Source organism: Natrix helvetica (genome assembly GCF_964273705.1).
Source record: "Natrix helvetica genome assembly, chromosome: 5".
Classification (NCBI taxonomy): Eukaryota; Metazoa; Chordata; class Lepidosauria; order Squamata; family Natricidae; genus Natrix; species Natrix helvetica.
In genome coordinates, this window is record NC_138551.1 from 14,939,642 (window position 1) to 14,965,491 (window position 25,850).

The 25,850-nt window shown below is 41.2% G+C and overlaps 1 long non-coding RNA gene across 2 annotated transcripts in view; it reads right to left on the minus strand.

Annotated features, from left to right (window-relative positions):
- Positions 1 to 314: 314 nt before the first annotated feature.
- Positions 315 to 25,850, minus strand: part of LOC309392785 — a 52,426-nt gene continuing 26,890 nt past the window's right edge. For both annotated transcript variants that reach the window (XR_014175492.1, XR_014175493.1), the window contains one exon: positions 315 to 493. This is a non-coding gene — a long non-coding RNA (uncharacterized lncRNA). The remainder of the gene's footprint in view (positions 494 to 25,850) is intronic.

The following is a 25,850-nucleotide window of genomic DNA, read 5'->3' on the forward strand; positions in this document are numbered from 1 at the left end:
AAACCATGCCCACCAAGCCACACCACACCCACCATGCCACGCCCACAGAACCAATAGTAAAAAAAATTTGAATCCCACCACTGAACCATTTGTCTGTAGTGTAAGGTTTCTTGCCTAAGCAGGGGGTTTGACTAGAAGACCTCTAAAGTTCTGTTCTATTCTATTCTATTCTATTCTATTCTATTCTATTCTATTCTATTCTATAAACAGAATTATCATGGTCAGATTGCTATTGTTTTGGTTTTAAAATTCAAGAAGAAAACATTTTATTAAAAAAGAAAAATACCAAGCCAAATAAAACATAGATGCTTTTTGATTAACAAAGGAGGCCTTTGATGACAAGATTTGTGCTTGATCTGCCATTCTTTAAGGATACTCTTAACATTTTCACTTCTGTTTCCTTGGTTTAAAGAGACATACAGTTGACCCTGCTGGAATATTAGTTTCTCCAGATGAATGAGCACCTTCCTCCTGGCTTATACCTGCACTTCATCTATATAGAGAGAAAAGCATAATGTGACATAATCATGCTGATGATATTTTAATTTATTTATTTATGTTAATTAATTAATTTTAATTTATTTATTTATTTATGAATTAAATATTTTTTTCTTAACCACAATGTTGTATGTTGCCATTCAGTTTAGAAATTCTGCTGGTTTCTTCACTGGATTGTAGAAAGCCGTCAGAAATAGTATCACATGATCTCCTGGGACCTAGAGCAGGATGAGTCTAACTGATCTCTGGGGGTTGAAGGAAGGGCTGGTCTTCACTCAATTTTACAGTAGGAAACATTTATAAGGGCAAGTATTAAGGTATAGGGGCTAATGTATTTACCAGTATCTTGCACCAGAGATTCCCTGTTTCTATTTCTGTCTGAAGCTACAATAATACTTGGTGACTTTTAGCCCAATCTATTATGAAGAAATTGTTGTTGTTACTTGCAAAGTCATGTCTGACCCATCATGACCCCATGGACAATGTTCCTCCAGGCCTTCCTGTCCTCTACCATCCTCTGGAATCCATTTAAGCTCACGCCTACTGCTACAGTGACTCCATCCAGCCACCTCATTCTCTGTCATCCTCTTCTTCTTTTGCACTCAATCTTTCCCAGCATTAGGCTCTTCTCCAGTGAGTCCTTCCTTCTCATTAGGTGGCCAACATACTTGAGTTTCATCTTCAGTAACTGGCCTTCTAAAAAGCAGTCAGGGTCGATCTCTTCTGGGACTGACCGTTTTGCTTGCCTTTCAGTTCAAGGTACTCACAGGAGTTCTTCTCCAGCACCATAGTTCAAAGGCCTCAATTCTTTGGCACTCAGCCTTTCTTATGGTCCAACTTTCACAGCCATGCATTGTAACTGGGAAAAACCATAGCCTTGGCTATACGCACTTTTGTTGGCAGGGTGATGTCTCTGCTTTCTAGTACGCTGCCTTGTCAAGAAATGCAGGAAGGTAAAACACTATGCATATGCTTTGACTTCCTGAACAAAGATGGGATAGAGGTACATGTGCATATGTGGCAGAGAAGAAATAAGAAATAATAAAATCCAGTCTTTTTCCGTCTTTAATTGTTGCTTCTTTAAGAGCCACAGTTTATGATGAGGTGGGCAGCAACTGTAGTAGTAGTAGTAGTAGTAGTAGTAGTAGTAGTAGTAGTAGTAATAATAATAATAATAATAATAATAATAATAATAATAATAATAATAATAATGTGAATCAATTTCTTGCTTCTGGCTGGGAAACTGTCACAGAATATTGAAAATGGATAAGAAAAATTAGAATAGACTAGAACAGATTATTCACTCGTGAGTCATGGGTCCTATATTTTGGATGCATTCTGTATATTAGTCCATTTGAGATATCTTGGTTCAAAAATTATCAGTCAATGAAACATTATTTTGCCCACTCTAAGTGCCATGACAATTAGAGTTTTGACAGTATATAGACAGATGTGTTAGAAATCATTAAGGAAAGCAGATATATTTACACAACATCAGTTTTAATACACTTATTTTGTTTACTTCCCTACAACTGCAAAGTGTTTCAAAAGTGTGACTCTTCATCTTTTATATACTTATATATTTCACTATAATGCTCCTATGGATCTTGGAAATATATTTTCCTTTAAAATGTAGCCTGTACACCAAATTTTGGTCACTTTTCATGTATTCCGACAGGAAAATTGTTATCAATAAATGATTATTCTACTTTATAGGGTTGGACAAAGAAAAAGGATATAGAGAACATGAAATGCAATGTGTGCTTGACATTCATAATTCATTAATGTTCCACCATTATTTCTGTGGTATATCTCAGCTGTGGCTGATTCTCTTTGACTTTGACACTAGCAGTGAAACATGTTTCAAGAGCTAAACTAATGAAAGCCTGAGAATTCCTAACATCAAAGACTACATCAAAATACAGATATATTTAGGTCCTAGAGCCTGCTAGTCATGGGGACCCTGGGAGGCTCTATGGATACAGAAATTCCATGGTGAATTATTGTAGTCCTGGGCTGTGTGAGTTTGAAAAAGGTAATAATGTAGGTTTATGTGGGAGTAGACAGGACACCTTCAGGATTCTGTCCCCTTAATAAGATAAAATTAAAATAAAACTTCGTGAGAGTCTTTAGCTACATCTTTGTCAGAGTTTGTTGTAGAAAAATCAAGTCCAGAAAGCACACTCAGATAACTGATTCAGCTGGATTCATTAACTTCTTTATATACATAATAACAGATGAATAAATGTACAATACCAATAGTAGATTCTTTCAATATGGTAGAAGTTAGAAGCAGAACACAAGCAGGAGAGAACAGTTAGTTTCATTTCAGAGTTCAGAGCAGACAGATATTCAGTCTTGTTTCAGTTTCAATTCTTAGCATAGACTCAGTTCTGTTTCAGTTCCCGTTGGCTGACTTGGTTGCTATGCCTATTCATTGGCTGACCTTGTTACCATGTCTCTCCCAGTCATGAATATTCTAACAATCCTCACTATGTCAGGTGATTACTGTATAAGCTAGACTGATATATTTGATAGACATTTGACTTGATTCAGCAAAAACCTTCTGATGTTCTTATGTCAGTCCCAATATTTTCAATGTATGTCTACCAAGAATTACGATCAGAGATTATTCTCCAAGAAAAAAACTTGTGATATCATTTCAGATCACCTTCAAAACAATGCCTTATTCAGATGTTTTTCTATAACATGCCAAGTACCTTGAAATTCAATTTCAATTTCAATTTATTAGCGCTTATAGACCGCCCCCTCTCCCGAAAGGGACTCGGGGCGGTGTACAGTCCATGTCAAAGAACAAAATTAAAACAATTAAAATTACTACATGGAAAATATATATATACAAATATAAAATGGATGGATGGATAAGAGGAGGATAAAAGATGTGCAGGACTGTATTGCTAATAAATAATTAAAATAAACAGACATTAAAATCCCAATACCCAATAAAATTAAGTCTACAGAATAATACCCTTAAAAACCAGTAAAATATAAATGCCAGGAGATAGGCGTTGAAATTATGCCAGGCCAGCCAGTCGAAACAGGTGAGTCTTTAGTTTCTGCCGGAAGGAGCGGAAGTCGGTGGTGGTTCTAATGTCGGGGGGGGAGGTCATTCCAGAGGGTTGGGCCCATCACAGAGAAGGCCCTACTCCTTGGCGTCGCCCGCTGGCATTGCCTAGCGGACGGCACCAGGAGAAGCCCCTCTCTGTGAGAGCGAATTGGCCGCTGGGATGTATGTGGGAGGACGCGATCCCGCAGGTAACTGGGCCCTATGCCATGGAGCGCTTTAAAGATGGTGGTCAAGACCTTGAAACGCACCCGAAAGACCACAGGCAGCCAGTGCAGCTCGCGCAGGAGCGGTGTCACATGGGAGTACCTGGTACTCCCCATGACTGCCTGCGCGGCTGCGTTCTGGACTAGCTGCAGTCTTCGGGCGCGTCCCAAGGGAAGCCCCATGTAGAGAGCGTTACAGTAGTCCAGGCGAGACGTCACCAGTGCATGAGTGACCGTGCGTAGGGCATCCCAGTCCAGGAGGGGGCGCAATTGGCGCACCAGGCGAACCTGGTGGAACGCCCCCCTTGCCACGGCTGCCACATGATCATCCATTGACAGCCGGGCATCTAGGAGGATGCCCAAATTGCGCGCCCGTTCCACAGGGGGCACCTGCTCGCCCCCTATGGCCAGCGTTGGAATTAGCTGACTGAACCGAGGTGCCGGTAGCCACAGCCACTCAGTCTTGGAAGGGTTGAGTTTGAGTCTGTTGTCCCCCATCCAGACCCCGACGGCTTCCAAACACTGGGACATCACTTCGACAGCCTCACTGGGGTGGTTTGGGGTTGAAACGTACAGCTGAGTATCATCAGCGTAGAGGTGGTACTCAACCCCAAAACCACGGATGATCTCACCCAGCGGCTTCACATATGTGTTGAACAGGAGAGGCGAGAGGACCGACCCCTGTGGCACCCCACAAGTGAGTGACCTCAAGGTCGACCTCTGCCCCCCCGTCAACACACATTGCGACCGGTCGGAGAGGTAGGAGCCGAATCACCGTAAAACGGTGCCTCCGACTCCCATCCCCTCCAGCCGGCGCAATAGGATACCATGGTCGATGGTATCAAAAGCCGCTGAGAGATTTAATAGGACCAGGATAGAGGAGCAACCTCTATCTCTGGCCCTCCAGAGATCATCAACCAGTGCGACCAAGGCTGTCTCTGTGCTGTGTCCGGGTCGGAAGCCGGACTGGCGTGGGTCTAGATATTCGGATTCGTCAAGGTGTCGCGGAAATTGCTGCGCCACCACATTCTCAGCAACCGCCCCGAGTCCCTTTCGGGAGAGGGGGCGGTCTATAAATACGAATAATAAATAAAATAAATAAAATAAATAAAAACCTTCGCTAAAAAAGGAAGGTTGGAGACTGGACGATAATTAGCCAGCTCCATTGAGTCCAGTGAAGGCCTCTTGAGTAAGGGCCTCACCACTGCCTCTTTCAAGGCAGTTGGTAAGGATCCCTCACCCAATGAAGCGTTCACCAGGCCCAGAAGCCAGCCTCGTGTCACCTCCCAGGATGCCAGTACCAGCCAGGAGGGACACGGGTCCATTAAACATGTGGTGGGCCGCAGCCGTCCATGCAACCTGTCCAAATCCTCGGGGGCAACAGAGTCAAACTCCTCCCAGAGTGGTTTTACAAGACTCACTGTTGACGGCTCGTCCGGGCCACTGGAGGGGGCCCATCCGCTCCGGATCTGAGCGACTTTGTCCTGCAGATATTCCCCAAACTCCTCTGCTCTACCCTGCAAGGGCGCCACCCGCGCCCCCTGTGATAGGAGGGAGCGGGTCACCCTAAACAGGGCGGCAGGGCGGTTATCCGCGGATGCAATAAGAGCGGCACAATGTCTACGTTTGGCCGCTCTCAATGCCACAAGGTAGGTCCGTAAAGAGGATCTTACCTGTGTTCGATCAGACTCGGAGCGTGAGGACCTCCACCTGCTCTCTAGACGTCTCCTATGGCGCTTCATCGCCCTCAGCTCCTCGGTGTTCCAAGGGGCTCGGGCGGATCGCTGCCGCAGGAGAGGTCGCAAAGGCGCAACCCGGTCCAAGGCCCCAGCCACCGCCATATTCCAGGCGGCCACTAGGTCCTCCGACCGAGCGCGGGTCAGGGCTACAGGTAGCGGCCCAAGCTCCGTCTGGAACCTCTCCGGTTCCATCAGGTGCTTGGGGCGGTACCAGCTTGGACGAGCTGGCTCCGCCTCCTCGCGGTGAGGGGTAGCGACAGGGAAGTCGAGCCAGAGACATGAGTGATCTGACCATGACAGGGGATAACTAGGTCCCCTATTCCCAGATCACTCGTCCACTGTTCAGATACAAAAACAAGGTCCAGTGTGTGACCACCCTCGTGTGTGGGGCCCTGAATTAGTTGGGTCAGGCCCATGGCTGTCATGGAAGCCATGAACTCCCGAGCCACCTCAGATGCTGCTCCCGTCGACGGCAGGTTGAAGTCCTCCATGACCATAAGCCTGGGGATCTCAACCGCCGTCTCTGAGATCAGCTCGAGGAGCTCGGGCAGGGCCGCTGATGTATAGCGAGGAGCCAAGTATACAATCAGCAGGCCCAACTGCCTCCCTGGGCCCCATTTAACACCTAGGGACTCACAACCGGGTATCTGAGGGACAGTGAACTCTCTCGGTTCTAGACTCTCCCGAATAACTACCGCCACCCCGCCACCCTTACCCAGGGCCAGGTAAGCTATTTTGTATATCTATGTATGATGGTTTAAAAAGTTTTATTGCTTTCCCCAACAGGAGTACTTGCATTTGGAAGAGAATTCAATCTGAATGGTGTTGAAGTTCAACAAAATTGTCTTATGGATTTTGCAGATAATATCACTTTTCAATGCATAGAGTTGGCCTCTAACCTTAAAGCAAGAAATTCACTCTAACCAATAAATGGGCATGTAGCCTCTGTTTGAAATTGAGCAAATAGTTCCATGTCAAATGAATTTAATATCTATCATTCAATTACTTAAGCCCATCGGCATGGGTCCTGTACAAAATCGGTGATAAAGGTCATGTTTTACTCTCTTTCAAGTGAAAAATTTCTGGGTATATGAAGAATACAACCATACTACACATCAATATTCTCTTCCCCAATTCCTTCAAAGATTTGTCATAAGCAATAGCACTTAGGCATATACACCTCTTCACAGGGCTTTACAGCCCTTTCTAAGCGGTTCACAGAGTCAGCATATTGCACCCAACAATCTGGGGCCTCATTTTACCAATGTCGAAATGATGGAAGGCTGAATCAGTCTTGAGTCAGTCAGGATCGAACTCCTCGCAGTGGGCAGAGTTTGCCTACAATATTGCATTCTAACCACTGTGCCACAATGGCTCTTGCCCCACCTTTGTTATTATTCTAAAGACTGTTCTACATCCATTTCTTTCTTTCTTTTTTTATAAAAAGTTTTTTTTAAACTTTTTAACATATAAACATTTCATCCTTTCATAAACAGTGTGTCGTCTGGGTATGAATATGTCTGTGCAACAGTTTTCAGTATTTACAACATCATTCACATTAATATTAATTCTCTAACCTTAAAATTGCAATATATTAAGCAATTGAACATCATTAACCTATTCATTTTCTTCTCAACGTATCTTCTAATAAAAAATACAATATTGACATTAATTATAATTATCTTCCTCATCATACTAACAATTATCATCTTATTGATACCTCTGTCTTAACATATGTTCTACTCTTTTTAGTCTTCTATCCTCATTTCCAGTTTCCCTTTTCTCTCTAACCATTGATAAAATACTTCCCATTTCTTATAATATTCAGTCTTTGATTATTAATGTTAATCTATTCATTTCTACACATTCCAATATTTTCCTAATCATCTTCTCATCAGTAGGAATCTCTTCACTCTTCCAATGTTGTGCAAATACAACTCTAACTGCAGTTAATACATGGGTAATCAAATTAGTATTCTCTTTAATATACATTTTGGGTAAAATCCCCGGCAAAAATATTTCTGGCCTTAACTCAATATGTTGCTTTATCATCTTCTCCAACCATGTTTTTATTTTTGTCCAATATATTTTTGCTTCTACACATGTCCACCACAGAAACCCATTTCTTTCTGTTGATATTCTTCTGAAGGTGGAGTATTCAGAAAGCACCTGGATAGCACCCAGAAAAATGTCTGGCCAATAGAGTGGAAGATATTTCTTTTGACTGAGTCCATTCAGTTTTTAAACGGAAATATTCAATTCAACTTATCAGAGAATAAATTTCTTCAGAAGTTTTGATTTAGTTCTGAATGAAGTCTGTTGTTGCCTCTTTCATGAAGAGAAAAATTATGACCGCATTTGTGTATATAGCGTATTTTTCAGAGTGTAAGACACACCGGAGTATAAAACGCATCAAAGTTTTGAAGAGGAAAATGTAAAAAAAAAAAAGTTTTTGCACTCCCCAAAACGGCTCATTTTTCACGAAAACAAGCCCATTTTTTTTCAAAAAAAAAAGGAGATGTATAGCCTTTAGGAAGGTTGTAGAGTACTCCTGGGTGGGGGGACAAAATGAGCAAAAAATGGCCCGTTTTTCATGAAAACATGCTTGTTTTTTGTCAAAAACGGGCATTGATAGCCTTTAGGATGCTTATAGCATGCTGCTGGGGGCTGGGGGGGGCAAAAATGGACTATTTTCATTCATTTCTGCCCTCCCTAACCCTCAAGAGTTCTCTGAAAGCCTCCTAAAAACTATGCACGGCCATTTTGATGAAGGGGCGGAGTTTCAGGAGGCAAAAAATGTTGTATTCAGTTTATAAGATTCAGCCTCTTTTTTGAGGGAAAAAGGTGCATCTTATACTCCAAAAATACGGTAACCATATAGTTCGAAATTACTTCTGTTTTTGAAAACATGCATGCTCTCTTCAAATGTGAATTTATTATAGGGAAAAGATTTTAAATATAAGAAAACAGTCTGAACATTATCACATATGGGAACCTGGTAGGAGTGGACAGGGAAAAGCACTGGATAATCTGTAAAATCTTTTCCAACTCATACATTTTGTATGTGGGTTCACTCACTTCAAGAGAAATGAAGCCTTTAATGAATCTCTCATCTCAGGACTTCGTGAAAAAAATCAAATGCGCAATAACAATTTGCAGCAATTGACTGAAGCAGTGACACTCAAGGAACATGGAAATTAATGCACACAGGCATTAGCAGCATGAGAATTAAAGTCTAATTAGAACCACTCTGAGTCAAGTGTCAGCAAGTTAATCATGCAAGATCTTTGAAAAAACACCATATTTTTTCCAGCAAAGCAATAAAATAAATCATAGCAAACATGTAATTGAAAAATGCAATGTTTTGGGTATGAAAACAAACCAGACGATAAAGAAACCAACTCATAGGAATAGTTACACAAATAGACTTTTATTTAGCTAATTCTGTTTATTTGTGTATTTGTTTGAATTTTTTTTTATTTTTTTTATTTTGCTAATTTGGATTTGTTCTACTTCACAGAGAAAATTATGACTGGCCCTCAAGAAGGATTACTAAAACTTCAGAAAATATGTTTTGTGCATTTTGTGGCCAAATTTAATCCAGGAAGGGGGATCGGGACCATAATAGACTTTTGAAAAAAGTGATGTGAGCTTTTACAAAATATCTACTGTTGGGTCACAAGTCAGATAGAAAACTCTAACTTCCATAACTCACTCGCTCTATCATCTATCTATCTATCTATCTATCTATCTATCTATCTATCTATCTATCTATCTATCTATCTATCTATCTATCTATCTATCTATCATCTATCATCTATCAATCATTTATCTATCTATCTATCTATCTATCTATCTATCTATCATCTATCTATCTATCTATCTATCTATCTATCTATCTATCTATCATCTATCTATCTATCTATCTATCTATCTATCTATCTATCATCTCTATCTATCTATCTATCTATCTATCTATCTATCTATCTATCTATCTATCTATCTATCTATCTATCTATCTATCATCTATCATCGTCTATCTATCTATCTATCTATCTATCTATCTATCTATCTATCTATCTATCTATCTATCTATCTATCTATCATCTATCTATACTTTTTTTACTTAAAATATTTAAATAGCTGCCCCTATTTTAACCAACTCTGAGTGGCTTTCAATAAAAAATAATACACATACACATATAAACACACTTACACACCCATATGCAACAAAGCAAGACAGGCACAGACTTCAATGGATAATTAAAACTGCAGAAAAAACAATTGCTACCAACCAGGGGTGGGTTCTGGCAAGCATTACTGATGATTCGCTTGTGGGAGCACTTACATGTGCAGTGCAACAATATTTATTGCACTGGTGGCACCTATGGTGGCACCATTGGTGGCACCTATGGGGCTGCTCAGAGAACCAGTTCAGAGGCATTGTAGGCCTGGGTCACTGCCGGTTCCAGCAACCCAGGCCACCAAACCACTACCGGTTTGGCCAAACCAGTCTGAACCGGTAGGAACCCACCACTGCTACCAACCTGCCTTCTATTGAGGACCTGTATACTGCACGAGTCATAAAGAGGGCTGTGAAAATAGCTACAGACCCCTCACATCCTGGATTGTTTCATCTTCTACCCTCAAAATGATGCTATAGGGCACTGCACAACAGAACAACTAGACACAAGGACAGTTTTTCCCCGAATACCGTCACTCCACTAAACAACTAATTCCCACAACACTGTCACATTATCTACTAAGACTGTATTACTATTATTCTTCTCTTCCTTCCTAGCACCTATCTCTTTCCTAGTACCTATCCCTTTCCACTTATGACTATAACCATGTTGCTTGTATCTTTAAAATGTATATTGTTTTATTTGTTTCCTAGTATAATTTGATTCTTTATTAGTGACCTAGGACTATCACTAAGTGTTGCATAAGTCTTATGAGTCTTGATGAATGTATTCTATTTTTCTTTATGTACACTGAGAGCATATGCACCAAAGACAAATTCCTTGTGTGTTCAATCACACTTGGCCAATAAAGAATTCTATTCTATTCTATTCTATTCTATTCTATTCTATTCTATTCTATTCTATTCTATTCTATTCCATTCCATTCCATTCCATTCCATTCTATTCTATAAAACACATGCCATGTGATTGGATAACCAAGTGCCTAGAAATAACATAAGTCAGTAGAAAGCTTTGTGCAAAGATCAATGGCCCAATGGAAGACACAGTTGCTGGTCCATGGTGATAGATTAGGAGAGGTTAATATCAAAAGAAGAATTTTCCAAGAAGACTCACTATCACCACTACTGTTTGTCATTGCACTGATTCCTCTGTCAACAATACTGAATAAACTCAGGCCAAGGCTATCAAACATCAAAAACATCTGCCAAGCTATCCCATGTCCTTTATATGGACAATTTGAAGCTGTATGGAAAAACACCCTCTGAAATAGAATCCCTGCTCAACAGTGTCTGTATATACAGCGAAGATATGGAGCTTGGCCTGGACAAGCCATCAAACATCACCACCAAACAAGGAAAACAAATCAGCATTGACAAATTCACCATCAGTCAATGGCAAAAAGCAGCTTTCCTCCGAACGGCTTACATCCTGCAACAATTACCTGTAAGACTAGCAAACATCCATATCTGTTCTTGGGAAGGACTTGATAGGTGGACAAAATGCAAATCCAGTGTGAACATCTGGCTGAATGTTTGACAAAATATAATAAGACACATGAATCTGGGAAGCTCTTTGTTATCAGTGTTCACCATGCCCTTAGTTGTCCTCAAGGTCAACAATTAGAAAATGAGAAGAATGGACTGAGTTTATCGTCATTAGCAGCAGCTGCCAGGATCACAGATGCAGAGTTGCCAGCTCCCGATCAGAGTTTGTTGACCTTTATGATAAATCAGTGCAGCATTCACGACTCAGGGAGAGAAAAGTTGAACTTTATAATAACTGTGCATATTAGGGAAGCATCAGCTTTAATGTTCCAGCCCCAGAAACAAACTGACTGCATGAATCCTCATCTTCTATTTACAACAATATAATAACACAGTTGGAAGGGATCTTGGTGGGGGTGTCTCCTAATCCAACCTGTTGTTCAAGCAGGAAGCTTTGTCATTTCAGACAAATGGTTGTCCAATATCTTCTTAAATACCAGGGTTGGAATATTTACAACTTCTGGGGACTAGTTGTTCCACTGAATAATTGTTCTAACTTTCAGGAAATTTCTCTTTAGTTCTAAGTTGGTTTCAACCATCTTACTCAGAACATTTTTGTTACACAGAGACCAATATAAACTTAGTAATTTAGGGTGTAGCTGGCTGGAGAAAGTCTGCTACTACTGACTTGGTGAGATTCCTTGCTGAATTTGAGAGGCTAGCCTTACAATAAATGTGGTTAGATGAAGAAGACAAACCAACACAACTCCAGGGTTTTCAATGTTGGTATAGCCTTGCTCCAAAATGAAAGAATAAAGAGGGAGTCTCGGGAAACATATGTGTTCTTACTAAGGAAGCATTGCAATCGCAAGTGAGAAATTATTGAATGAGGATAAACTCCTTCAAATACTGGCCGTGAAATTCAGAAAGAAATTGAATTTATATTACTAAATTACATTCTCCCAAATATATCTTCTTATTATAGCTCGGATTATTGGATATGTTTAAAAATAATATTGGAAGAAATAATGATACTGCATACTCAAGCAATAATCATATTACTTGCTAGACTAGGCCAATCTCATCAAGAATTTGCTTGGTATACTCGATTTCTACATTTTTGGGGGAGAAAATCATCCTTTGTGGTTTACAAGACATAGTACAAGTAATATTTCTGGTCTGCATTTGTCATCACTGATTTTTTTAAATGCAATTTTCAAATTCTGGGAGGCAAGGGTGATAATTATGTATACCCATACACATTTCATTCAGTGTGAGATATCATCTGTGTATCAAAAAGTAACACTGTCCTCTTTTAGGGGGTCATTATCCATCCAAGAGGAGTGTCATTGTCAGCCAGTGAGTGTCAAATTTTCAGATTTAAGAGCATTTAACATGGCTGATATGAGTAACTCAGAGGTGAGTCAAAATAAAATAAAATAAAAAGTTAATATGGTCCAAAGTACCAAGACAATACTGAATAGCCTCAAATCAGAAAATGTTGCCAGTTGGGCTTTAATAATCCAGTCACTAAATCGCATCTTGGGTATAAAAGCACAGAAAGATATAAGAAGTACCATCAAGGTTGGCATATGGAATGCCTATTTATATTTATATTGATTGTTTCCTGATTGCTTATTTGTACCCTATGCCTATCGCTAAGTGTTGTACCTTATGATTCTTGATGAATGTATTTTGTCTTTTTATGTACACTGAGAGCATATGCACCAAAGACAAATTCCTTGTGCGTCCATTCACACTTGGCCAATAAAGAATTCTGTTCTATTCTATTCTATTCTGTTCTATTCTATTCTATTCTATTCTATTCTATTCTATTCTATTCTATTCTATCCCAATCCCATTCCCATTCCCATTCCCATTCCCATTCCCTATTCTATTCTATTCTATTCTATTCTATTCTATTCTATTCTAAACATCTTTGGCGGTATTTATTCAGACAAGATTTGAGCAGCTGGACATAATGGTTAAAAGTATGGAAGATTTAACGAAGTCCTTTAAAATAAAGTTACTTGTATTTGAAGAGCTCTAGAGATAGAAGACACAGCACATATATTATTGGAAAGTTGATTGTATAAGAAAGAGAGAGATGAGAATTTTGGGCTGCACATTAAACGAACACCCTATTGGGATCCTTATATTAAAATGACATATCTCATATGCAGCCAGACTTCAAAAATTACATATAATGCAGTCCTTTATTTAAATAAAAAAAAGCTGAGAACTAACATACCTATGTGGGTCTGAGTAGGGTACACTGTACGGATGATACAGATTTGCATTCTTGATTCTTATTCATTTTTGTTTCCTTTGTTCTATTTTTATGTGCAGCCTTATAAATGTCTTAAGTTCTATATTCTGTGTTTTGATACAGCCTAATGGCTAATCAAGAATAAACAGCAAGGTCTTTGGAGCTCTCTGAGCTTGGTGGTTTTCTTGTAAACGTTTCATTAGCAAACTAGGTAACATCATCAATGCCAGTAGGGAGTGAGGTTTGCTATATTAGCACTGATGATATTATCTAGTTTGGTAATGAAACATCTGCAAGAAAACCATCAAGAACCCCATAGCTTAACCCTGAGCTACAAATATTCTCTTCTATCAGTATAACAATAAATTATTGTCATTGTCTTCATTATTATTCCAGTGATCGTCCCAGCTTGGAACATATCCTCAGGGAACAATTTATTCCCTGTATTACTTGACTGATTGAAAAAAGTCAATCAATCAAGAGGCACCACATCTATTGTTGGCGTTTGAGTTTGGTATTTAAAACCTCTAACAGTCTGAATAAAAAAAAGGAAACATGAAGAATTACTTAGAAAAGTCTATCTTTGATTGCACTCTGGTGTCCTAAATTGAGAGCTGTTAGAACATGTCTTTATGTGTTACATTAATTTAAGAAATAATAATTTAAATATGGAACAGCTAGACAGTAAATGAACAAGAATCCATCATAAAATTTTTTTAGATTTTTTGTTACGTCCAACAACTTTATCCTCTTTGAAAGAAGTAGGTTTCAGGAACTTACTTTTATACTGCCAATTAAACAAAAATAAAGTAATTTGCTAAGTGTCCCAAGGTTTCTTTTATCATGTTTTTTTTTTACTAACAACAGAGAACACGGCCTCAATATCCCACAGCTTATCAATTTTTTTCCTCTAGAATTTTGCATTGCCACTCTGTTCTCCATTGCTACAGGATATCACAAAAATATCCATGAGTATCTTCTCCAAAACTGTTCTTAAAGTAAAGATAAAGGTAAAGGTTCCCCTCGCACATGCATGTTAGCCATTCCTGACTCTAGGGGGCAGTGCTCATCTCTGTTTCTAAGCCAAAGAGCCAGTGCTGTCCGAAGACGTCTCCGTGGTCATATGGCTGGCATGACTAAATGCCGAAGGTGCATGGAACGCTGTTACCTTCCCACCAAAGGTGGTTCCTATTTTTCTACTTGCATTTTTACAGGCTTTTGAACTGCTAGGTTGGCAGAAGCTGGACAAGTAACAGGAGCTCACTCGATTTCGTGGTGCTAAGGATTTGAACCGCTGAACTGCTGACCTTTCTGATCGACAGGCCCAGTGTCTTAGCCACTGAGCCACCGCATCCCTTAAAACCTATTCTTACTACTTGCCAATTAAATATCCCTTAAATAAATTCCTTTATCCTCTGTTATGACTAATGAAACCAGTGTTGTATAATTATTCCATGTTGAACATTTCACATCTATTTTGTTAACCATGGGTTTTAACTTGATAGCTAAGAAAATATTTTTTTGTTCAGAAAAGAACATGTTGAGGAAATTTGAAATACCTGAAGCAGTTTCATTTTTAGATGGAGTGGGTAAAACCTAGTAGAGGGTAGGCTTGCAAAGCAGATTGAGTCGTCAAAGTTTCAATTCTATAACGAAAAGATTTACTGCAATATATTTTAGGGACAAGAGTGGATGAAGAATAGAATGAAAGAACTGGACCTTGGAAATAATCTGATGCGACCTTCTGCCCATTGTGAGAATCCGCTACTAAAGCCTCTCCAACACCTGGCTACCTGGCCTCTGAAGATAAATCCATCACCAGATTCTGATATACCGAGATTGAGATATCGTACTTGTTAAGTCCTCGAGGCTACAACGCCATTGACTATCATTGCCGGCCCCTGATTGGTTGAGAACTCGAGTAGCCAGCTGGCGGGAGAATGCAGCTATTCTATTGGTTCAGCGTGTGACAGCTCTAGTATAAAAAGGACTGTCAGCTGTCAAATGTTGCTGTTTGCCGGGTCGAGGTTTGACTTACATTTTGCCGTATTATATTGTTAATAAAGGTTGTGTTAGCTTCAACCTGCCTTGCCTCAGTTCCATCTGCCTCGTTCTCCCGACAGAACAGTACTTTTTATAAACCTTACAATTGGTGGTAGCGTTGTTGTTAGTAGCGAAATCATGTCCGATCCATCGTGACCCCATGGACTTCCTGTCCTCTACCATCTTCTGGAGTCCATTTAAGCTTATACCTACTGCTTCGGTGACTCCATCCAGCCACCTCATTTTCTGTCATCCCTTTCTTCTTTTGCCCTCAATCTTTCCCAGCATTAGGCTCTCTTCTCCAGTGAGTCCTTCCTTCTCATTAGGTGGCCAAAGTATTGGAGTTTCATTTTCAGGATCTGGCCTTCTAAAGAGCAGTCAGGGTTCATCTCCTCTAGGACTGACCGGTTTGATCGCCTTGCAGTCCAAGGGACTCGCAGGAGTCTTCTCCAGCACCAGAGTGCAAAGGCCTCCATTCTTTGACGCTCAGCCTTTCTTATGGTCCAACTTTCAGAGCCATACATTGCAACTGGGAAAACCATAGTCTTGGCTATACACACTTTTGTTGGCTGGGTGCTGTCTCTGCTTTTTAGTATACTGTCTAGATTTGCCATAGCTTTCCTCCCCAGGAGTAAGTGTCTTTTAATTTCTTGGCTGCAGTCCTCATCTGTGGTGATCTTGGAGCCCAGGAAAATAGCATATTTGGTGGTAGCATATTTACAGCAAATGGGCCCTAGGTGACTGTGTTGGAGGTTTGATTCCCTTCCTCTCAATTGTCACAGTATGATTGCTTCCCATGTTCTTTTACCCTTTCTCCTCCTATTACTTGACCAATTAGTCTTCTCATTATACAGATGTGATGGCGCCACTTTGGTATACTTTAGGATAACAGCATTGGGAGGGGCATTAGAGGTCTTCTAGTCCAACCGCCTGCTCAAGCAGGAGATCCCATACCATTTCAGTTGCTGCCTAATCTCTTTTTAAAAACCTGCAGTGATGGAACACCTACAACTTCAGAAGGCAAACTACTTCATTGATTAATTGTTCTAACTGTCTCCTTATTTTTTAGGCATCAACTTTTAGATATACTCTAGGGTCATTGTGGCAAACTTATGGCACACATGCCACAGGTGGCATGTAGAGCGCTCTCTGTGGGCACATAACCCAACACCCCAGCTCAACTCCACTGGGCATGCATGTGTACTTCCTGCCAGCCAGCTGATTTTTGGATCTCTGCCGTGCATGCGCAGGGGCAGAGGGTGGAGAGCATGTGGGAGACGTCCTCCTGCAGCCCGTTTTTGCTCCCAGAAGACTGCAGGGAGGCCTACTAAGCCCAAAGCGGGGAGCGTGTGTGTGTGTGTTGCATGCACATGCGTGGGGGGTGGGGGGAGTGGGGGGAGTCGTGTGTGCATGGGGGGGAAGCGGGGGTGTCACATGCACATGTGCAGAGGGGCAGGGTGTATGGGATGATGTGTGCATGGCATTACGGTTGCTTTTGGCCTACGATGACAAAAAGGTTAGTCATCACTGCTCTAAAGATTGTATCAAATATTTTATAGACCCTGAGGCCTCTTGCTTTCCATTCCAGCCCAAGATCTGATGCTACATGATTTTAGGATTATACATACAAGATTGAAATAGTGAAGCGTGAGGATGGGTGAAAAAATTAATGGAGACATTCTTTGAAACATCAGCTTGGATTAGGATGCTTGACTTTGCAGAGTTACAGAGGCTGCTTTTTCATGGATAATGGGAGAAAGGCAACCTATGGATTGATGCTAATAATCAAAAGGGTCCATAAAATGATACAAACCACATAAGTCCAGGCTTGCCTATTAAATGTAACAGCCAAAGCTATGGGAAAAGAAACTCATTATTAAAACTCCAGGAGTCAAGAGAACATGCAGAGTGTTAATTAATTTCACATTTGTCACTTTCAGAAAGAATTTACTTTGGGAACAGACACACCAAAAAAATCTATTAAAATATACAGTACCTTCATGCAAAAGAGTGATTTGGGGTGGGGGGTTTAAAAATGTATGAATATTTGTAATGGAATGTTTTCCCCTACTCAACCCTATTATCTTTGTGCATCCATTTATGTAAGTATATTTTCCTTGCCTTTTTTTCTCCCACAGGATAATTTCTTCTCCCAGTCTACTGAAATGCTGAGAGATGCTGAGCTGGAGTGTGAGTCTCATCTCCCCTTCAGGAAATTCAACATGTTAGAAATCCCAGCTGGGAAATGAAGGAAACAGTGGGGCGAAAAGAGCTATGGGGGAAAAGAGAATTGTGTGGGAAGATGAAGGAGGAAGATGAATGGAAAGAATGGGTCATTGTGTGTGAGTTGCAGAGGGACCAGAGAAGCATCTCTAATTAAATAAAATTCTGCCAGGCATGAAGCTTTCCTCAGAAATAGCCTTGAAAGGCAAAAAATATAATGAGCTATCAATTCCTCCCCAATTATGAGCCAATTGACATTCTTGCTATTATGGATAGTGAGGTAGTACCACTGAGATGATGAGCGAAGTCTGAGGTCCCACTGAATGCAGGGAAATAAAAGAGGTTTCTGTTTTGTCAACACACTAGACAGAAAAGCTAGGGAAAGAGAAGAACAGAAAAAAAGGAACTATAGAAAAACGAGTGTCAGTTGGGGGCCAGCACAAGGATTAAATAGCAATGTTCTAATTTCAGCATCATGGTCATTAATCATGGGCCAGAGTGGTAAAGAGCTTGATTGGGACTGGATGTAACCAGAATAGAATAGAATAGAATAGAATAGAATAGAGTAGAATAGAATAGCAGAGTTGGAAAGGACCTTGGAGGTCTTCTAGTCCAACCCCCTGCTTAGGCAGGAAACCCTACACCACTTCAGACAGTATATTTAAATCTTTTGGGTATTTTAATTGTTTTAATTGTATTAATTTTATTGTTATTTATTTTAACTTTGTGGCTTTTACTTTTTGTATTGTTAATTGTCGATGTATTTACCTCCTCCATGCCACACGCCTTTATATTTGATTGTACGTCGCCCCAAGTCCCTTCGCGGAGAGGGCGCGACTGATAAATTGAATCAAATAAATAAATAAATAAAATAAATGGTTATCCAACTTCTTAAAAACTTCCAGTGTTGGAGCATTCACAACTTCTGGAGGCAAGTTGTTCCACTGATTAATTGTTCTCACTGTCAGGAAATTTCTTCTTAGTTGCTTCTCTCCTTAATTAGTTTCCATCCATTTCTTCTTGTCCTGCCCTCAGGTGCTTTGGAGAATAGCTTGACTCCCTCTTCTTTGTGGCATCCCCTGAGATAACACTGCTATCATGTCTCCCCTAGTCCTTCTTTTCATTAAATTAGACATACCCAGTTCCACCAACTGTTCTTTATATGTTTTAGCCTCCAGTCCCCTAATCATCTTCGTTGCTCTTCTCTGCACTCTTTCTAGGGTTTCAACATCTTTTATACATCGTGGCAACCAAAACTAGATGCAGTATTCCAAGTATAGTCTCACCAAGGCATTATAAAGTGGCATTAACACTTCATGTGATCTTGATTGAACCAGGTTGAAGTCCAAACTCAGCCTGGTTTCCTAAAGGGAAACTTTCATGCCAGTCATTCTCTCTTAGTCCAATCTACCTTATTGACTGCTGTTGGATGGATAATATGGATATCCCCATAGAATTACCATGAGATCTTAAGGGGAAAAACAGGATATAAATCTTTGAAATCCACCAATGAAGAAAATGCTACTAGAGTGAAATTAATCCACTTCGTTTACAAATAATGGGACATTTATGCTTTTGGGAGGATGTCTTTGATGACTAATAGCTTGGCTGCATTTGGGTCAGTGGGTTAAGCAGGATTGTTTCTGTTCAACATCAGAGTTGTTATTATTTCTGGCTCTAAAGATGTAGCTTATACAAATAAATTAAGGGGATATACTATACACTTAGAGTTAGATTTTTAAAAATGCCTCAGATTTATTGTGTTGAATTTTGCAGATCAGGAAGGGGATTCAGAGGGGAATCATGGAATCATAAGGTTGGAGGAGCTCTTAAAGTTCTAGTCCAACCTCCTACCCAGACAGGAATCTTCATATCGTCTCAGACAAATGGTTTTCCAACCTTTGTCTGAAAACTTCCAGTAATGGAGCATTCATGACTCAGATTGTTACATTGCTAATAGCTGTCACTAGCTCTTCCTTAAGTCCTTATTTTAAGTTTGATCTTCCTCTGTGTAATGCTTTCACCCACTGGTTCTTGCCCTACCCACATAGGAGATACCAATTTCCCTGTGACAGCTCTGCAAGTATTGGAAGAGTTCTCTCTTAGATTCATTTCTAAGTAAAGTTTCCCCTTAAGTCAACCAAGGCCCAAATTCCTTAGGAACAATTCAGAGGGCTTTTGCAATTGCCTTCACCTAGATATTCATAGCCCTAGGGCTACTTAATGGTGCCCCATTTTTTAATTAATCACACCTTAAGTTTTTTTAAGGATCTGTCAAGACCAGCTACATACTGTCAGCTGTTGGGCACTGTTAGAGCTATAACTGGTCCAATTGAATGTATACAACTAACATAAGAGCTGTGTGGTACAATGGTTAGAAAGATACTGCAGCTAATTCTGCTGATTGCAGGCTGCCAGCAGTTTGGCAGCTCGATCCTGACCGATTCAAGATTGACTCAACCTTCCATCCTTCCGAGGTGGGTAAAATAGTCTGGGTCTGAGGACCCAGACTCTTGGGGGCAATATGCTGACTCTGTAAACCACTTAGAGGACCCAGACTCTTGGGGGCAATATGCTGACTCTGTAAACCACTTAGACTGTAAAGCACTGTGAAGCAGTATATAAGTGCTATTGCTATTTCATGTTCTTTGATTTGTCCCAGTTGAAGATATCTATTTTACACATTCAGTGCAATTCAACTCACAGTGTAGGCAGGATGATAGCCCATTTTATAAAGAAACTCCCTGTTTGTCATAAGTCAAGAAGAACCTTTCAATTGCAGAATTAGTGGGCCGCCGATAAGCTTTACGAACAACTTTGGAGGGAAGAACAGAAAAGTAGCAGAATAGGAATATCGGTCAACAGAAATCTCAAAGGTATGACTGATTACGGGCCAATGCATTTAAAATCTTTTCTTCAGATGCATCTATATCACTCTCCCTTGAGACACATTAAAACTACAATATCATTTTAACTGACCTTTAAAAAGATTGATTCAGTTGCCCTTCAAGAAGTATCCTATGAGTTCAAGTAAGACAAAGTTTTACAAATTGTTTCAAATCCAACTCTGGCTCTTTTTCTTTTTTTAAACTCAGAGTCCAGAAAGAAATGAGAGGTGCCCAGAATGGAGAGACTCCAATTGACAACAAAATAATAAACCCCATCAGTTCCAACATCATTAGCCTGCCTAATGATCATGATCAGAATTCATGCTCTGTATTTCCACCAGATGGCTGGTCATTGTCCAACAGCTAAAATATTCTTATTCTACAAAGAAAACCCCATAAGCTTACTCTGACTGTGGTGCTTTACACATTCCTTTATCGTTCAGCACAGCCCTAAACCCTATCGGCATATATATGCCTTATTTATTGCATCAGTAAAAAGGACGGAGGTCTAGAGAAAGGTATGTTGCAGCTGATATTTTGTTCTCCTCTCCTGCAAGGAGAAATGAAGACACCGAGAGGTTAGAGCAGCAGCAGGTCAGCAGATGCTGTGAGACATAGCTGAAAAGGGACTTCTGGCAGGTCATTGGAGCAGCTATGAGGAATAACAGCTGCCTCTGTGAGTCTGAGATACTTCATCATAAGAGGTTTATTCATGGACTGCCACTACAGCTTTCGCTTTGTGGCCTCCAAAATATTTGATGAATTCAAGATTAAAAGCACAAAGGGGGGAAAATAATCAAGTGCATCAGGCTAAATTTGCTGAGGTCCACTGGCAGCCTGTGGAGCTGGCAGCAGAGTCAGACAGTGAGAAGGTTGAGGAGGAACATGGGGCCAGTCTTGGAGTCTGGGGAAGGCTCAGATGAGGGCTCTGTGTCGGAGGCAGAGAGGGGGCCAGGACCATCTGGTAGTTACATGCTGCCTCCGGAACCTGACCTCAGCGAGGCAGACGAACAGTGTGAGCCTGTTCCCAGTGTGTGCATGCGCAGAGCTCCCAGAAGGCAAGAACAGTTAAGACAAAAAGGGCGACTCGGGAGTAAGACTTGGAGATGATTGGCCCCTCCCATAAGACATAAAAGAGGATGTGAGCCTTTGCAGGAAGCAATTAGTTCATCTAGTTCAGGGCTGGTGAACCTTTTCGGCACTGAGTGCCACACCGTGCATGTGTGTCCATGTACCTGTGCCAGAGCCCCGAAACCTGAAGACCAGCTGGCCGGCGCATACACATGCCTGTTTTTTGGCCTTTTTTCAGGCCATTTTCAGGCTGTTATTTCGGCCTCTTTCAAGCTGTTTTTGGCCTGAAAAATGGCCCCCAAATGCCCAACAAACAGCCTGAAAACAGCACGAAAAACAGCCTGGTTTTGGGCTGTTTTTTGGGCCATTTTCAGGGCATTTTGGGGGGCATTTTCAGGATGTTTTCTGGTGCTCCAGTGCCTGCGAACACCAGCTGGCCAACCTACATGTGCATGCTGGAAACCAGAAGAGCAGCTGGTAATGGCGCGTGTGCCCACAGAGAGGTCTCTGCATGCAACCTCTGGCACTCGTGCCATAGGTTCACCATCACGGATCTAGTTGGTTCAAGCTCTGAGAAGTCCTGTTTGATTCTGTGCTCCATTTGGCCTTGCAAAACTAATTGGCAATTAGGGCTCTGGCAGCCTTTCAAGGGAGATAAAGGTGGGTGCTTAGCAACATTCCCCTGAAAGACTGCGGCAACTCGAGCAGACATCTGTCGGACTCTTCACACACTGTTTGTGAATCATTATGGGTTGTGAATGAACATAATTCACAGCCATTTAAATAAAAAGAGGGTTTTGGGGACTAAGTTTGGGATTTATGCTTTCTCAGGAAGCCTAGGACGGAACAAAATTAGGCAAAAATAGAAAAACAACACCAAGACCAACACCAGGCACTTGCAAGAGAAAAAGTAACTTGATGCTGCTGATGAGGCCAAGCATAAGAGACATGCAACTGATAACTTTATAGCCTCGGAGTTTCTTAAAGGGCAGCGGGAATGTCAAGCCGGAAAGAATTCCACTTTGTATTCTGTTGTAATAATTGCACACAATTCAGCGTATCTCATCTCGACTGCCTTCAGATTGCTTGGGAAGAAACCACAAGCTATAAGGCAGCCTATTAATGGGTCTTTTTCTTCCAAAGGAAAGGAATTAAGTAAATGTGGTTTCTGAAAGCAATTTGGCTTCAGTAACATGCAATGCCTACAATTTAAGAGAGGTGGGGTGGTACCCTTGAAAATAACTTTTTCTTCTTCTTCTGAGCATTTTGTGGATACATTAATGAGATTGTTTTTTTCTTTTTTCCTGCCTCTAATTTCCCATTTGTTTGAGTATTTTTTCATTAATTAGCACATGAATGTTAGACTAGAAAATTCTTTCATTCAAATGTTGTCCCAGTTAAAAATTGGCTTAGATGGCTTTTCATTGTTCAGTCATTTCTGACTCTTTTTGCTCTGATCTTGTCTTCAGGACTGTCTGCCAGGAACTATTCTGCATCTCTGTGTCATTACAAGTTCATGCCTGTGTCCTCAGTATCACGTCTCCTTCAGTGGTGGGTTTCTAACCTGTTTACTACCGGTTTGCTGAGAGAGCATTTTGCATGCATGCTGCTCTCTTCGCTCATGTGCGCGCCCACCGCAAGTTGCTGCACACATGCAGTCGACTGAAAACTGTTCTGCACATGCGCAGAAACATGCCAATGACAGGGAACTGATTCAGGGGCGTGGCAGGCCTGGGTCGCAGCTGGTGACAGCGAACCAGTCTGAACTGGTAGGAACCCACCACTGGTCTCCTTTGTCTACTGTCAGTCTCCACATTATGGCTTTCACACCTGGGCTTCTTTCCGATGATTCTTGACTTCATCTTGACTGATACAGATCTTGTTTTCTCTTTTCTCAGGTTGTACAATGCAGATGCTTCATATTTCATTCTAATCCCAAAGGCTTTCCTTTCAAGAGGCAACTGGACTTTCTGGGTTTTCTTTGAAGATGTTTCGCTTCTCATCCAAGATGCTTCTTCAAAGAAAAGCTTCTTCAAATGTCTTCAAAGGAAAACCAGAAAGTCCAGTTGCCTCTTGAAAGGAAAGCCTTTGGGATTAGAATGGAATATGAAGCATCTAAATTGTACAACCTGAAAAATACTTGAAAAAATCTCTTGAAAAAAATACTTTTGGGACAACCATAATCTAGACCCGTGATGGTGAACCTATGGCATGCGTGCCGGAAGTGGCAAGCAGAGCTATCTTTCTGGGCATGCCAGCCATTGCCCATTGCTCTTTTGGGTTCCAGTGTCCTCATGCGTGGCAGCCAGTTGGTCTTCACATGTGCGGGAGTGCTGGAAGAGCAGTTCCATGGCACGCATGTGCTCCAGCCAGCAGGTCTTCATGTGTGCATGCGCACCAGAAACTGGAAGACCAGGTGACTGCCTTGCATGCTCACACTGGAAACTGGAAGCTCAGCTTCCCAGCAAACACATGCGTGCGGGGAACTGCTCTTCCAGTTTCGGGCACTCCCATGTGCAGGCCACTCCCGTTTTGGCACTTGGTGCTGCAGAGGTTCACCAACACTGACCTAGACTGAGACTCTCCATAGATATATTCCATTCTGATGATAACCTTTTTCAAAAACCAGTTGAGGTAGTCCAGTACACTGAGATTTCTAAGGGAATATCTATAGTTTGTGGAGATTTGCCCAGTCAAAGGTTTTTGCATAGGCCAACAAATATAAAATAGATATCCACCAGATGTTAGCAATGTGAACCTGGGTCTTTCTGCCTCTTCTGAGTTCCGCTTGTACATTTGGCATATATTGTTTGCAAAATGTTGAGCATTAGCATGTGAACTATCCAATAACTTGAACATTCTTTAACATTGTACTTCTCTGTACCGGAATATAAATTTCAATTCCTTGGCCACTTATGTGTTTTCTATATATGCTTATAGACCCCTTTTGCCACATCACCTTGTAAATTTTGATATTATTTCATCAATATCTGCAACTTTGTCCTTTCCCATTAATTGTTATATTCACTTTCATTGTTCATTTAGAAATAATTTCTTGCCTCCTCTTCTCCAGTTTTTCTGAATATAGCTGAACACAGTGACGTGTGGTGAGGTTTATGGCTGGTGAGGCTGGTGACATCATCAGGAAGGCGGTGAATGGACCACATGTGCAGGAGGCTGAGGCTGCCTCAGCCTCCCTCCTGTACACGTGGTCCCATTCCCCGCCTAGGATTTCCTGGGTCCCCATCCTAACCGAAGATTAATCAAATCTTACCCCGCTTAGTTTTCTTGGAATCAGCCATGGCCTTCTAAGCGCTACGTTCAATATCGTATCACAAAATAATAATTGTAAAAAAATACATCTGCTTTTTCTCTCTGTCTCTTTCAGCAGCGCAATTCTTAACAAGGCGCCGCCCACGACTCAGTTTCCAGGGTCCTTTCGCGAGCAAGCTGGCAGGGAAACAATAGCCACCGGTCTGAAAAGTCCGTTGCACTTTCTGCTTTCGCGAGCAACTTCCCGTAAACCCGCCGTTGCTTAGTGCGAGGAAGGGAGCCGCTCACGCATGCACATTCACCTTGGAACCATGAGCTTCAGCGTCATAACCCGACAGAAGGCGGGAAATGGGACCACATGTGCAGGAGGGAGGCTGAGGCTAGAGGAGCCTCCTGCATCTCCCTCCTGCACACGTGGTCCCATTGCCCGAGGCTCCTCAGCGCCTTTTCCCTTTTCCCTTTTTTTTCTTTTCATGATGAGAGCGGTGAGGCTCTGCCTCCCCTGACAGCACGTCCCTGGCTGAACATATTTTTCCTTTTCCTTTCTATTTTTCAATTTACAACATAACAGCCCATCATTTTACCTTCTTCACTTCCTCTTTAATAATGACACAATTTTTTGTCCAGAATATTGGAGTCGGTCGCTATTTTCTTTTCTACCAGTTCATATTTTGAGTTCGCTCCTTTCTCTTTGACCTGCCCAGTATGGGTAATTTTTCTGTGCACACTTTTATTTGGTGAATAGATAATAACCTAGGCAAATTCATCTGGTAGGAACAACAGTGGAAGCAGCTCACATGTGACAATAAAACTAGCAATTTTAATTTCTTTCAGTATCCTGATTTCCAGACTAAAAGCATCAAAAT